Raw genomic sequence first — 1,056 nt, forward strand, 5'->3', positions numbered from 1 at the left:
CACTCCAGAGAGTTTAACTAAGGAAATATTTACTGAGGAGTCGGCAGTTAAGAAGACTAATCACAGTGGTGGATTCAAGGACTAGCAATAGTGGGAAGTCATCACCACTCCAGGCCTAGAAGGATAAAGGAGGGAAAAAACACTGTTATTGGAGCCATTGATGCCATGGAAGAGGGGGCTGCTGGACGGTAGCTGAGTCTGTAGAGGCAGGACTGAAAGCTCAGGTTGGGAGTTGAGGAATAAATACCCAATCTCTGATAACCTGTTAATGCCTCCAACAATCCAATCAACCAAATAATAAACAGCAAGGAAGCCCAGGAGATACAATCCTGGGGCAAAAACTAGGATAGAGAAGACTAAAGAGTGGCGCTAGAAGGACCAATGGAGACTAGTCTAACACACAGGCTGGGCTACGGGTCTTAAGAGAAGGGGAAGATTTATTGGCATAGAAAAGGAAGGGGAAGGTCATCTTAGGCAGAGGTAGACATGTGCATATAAAAATAGGAACTTTTTTAAAAAACTCAGCAAGGAGACAATATGTGCCAAGTACATTTTCAATTTTTTTCTTTCTTTCTTTCTTTTTTTTTGTTTTGAGTTGAAGTCTCACTCCATTGCCCAGGCTGGAGAGCAGTGGCACACTTATGGCCACCCCAGTGTCGACCTGCTGGGCTCAGGTGATCCTTCTGTCTCAGCCTTCCAAGTAGCCGGAACTACAGGAGTGTGCTACTGCACCCACCTAATTTTTTATTTATTGTAGAGATGAGGTTCTCCAAGTTGGCCAGGCTGGTCTCGAACCTGTAGACTCAGGCAATCCACTCGCCTCAGCTTCCCAAAGTGCTGGGATTATAGGCTGAACCACTGAGCCTGATCCAACTACTTTTGCTTAAGAAGAGTCAGGCTGGCTGGGCTCAGTGGCTCAGCCTGTAATCCCACGCCTTTGGGAGGCTGAGGTGAGTGGATTGTCTGAGCCTGTGGGTTCAAGACCTGCCTGGGCAACTTGGCGAGACCTCATCTCTACAATAAATCAAAAAAAATTAGCCGGGCGTGGTAGCGCAG

This window comes from Carlito syrichta, unplaced genomic scaffold, assembly GCF_000164805.1.
Source record: "Carlito syrichta isolate Samal-C Ts95f unplaced genomic scaffold, Tarsius_syrichta-2.0.1 Scaffold302293, whole genome shotgun sequence".
Classification (NCBI taxonomy): domain Eukaryota; kingdom Metazoa; phylum Chordata; class Mammalia; order Primates; family Tarsiidae; genus Carlito; species Carlito syrichta.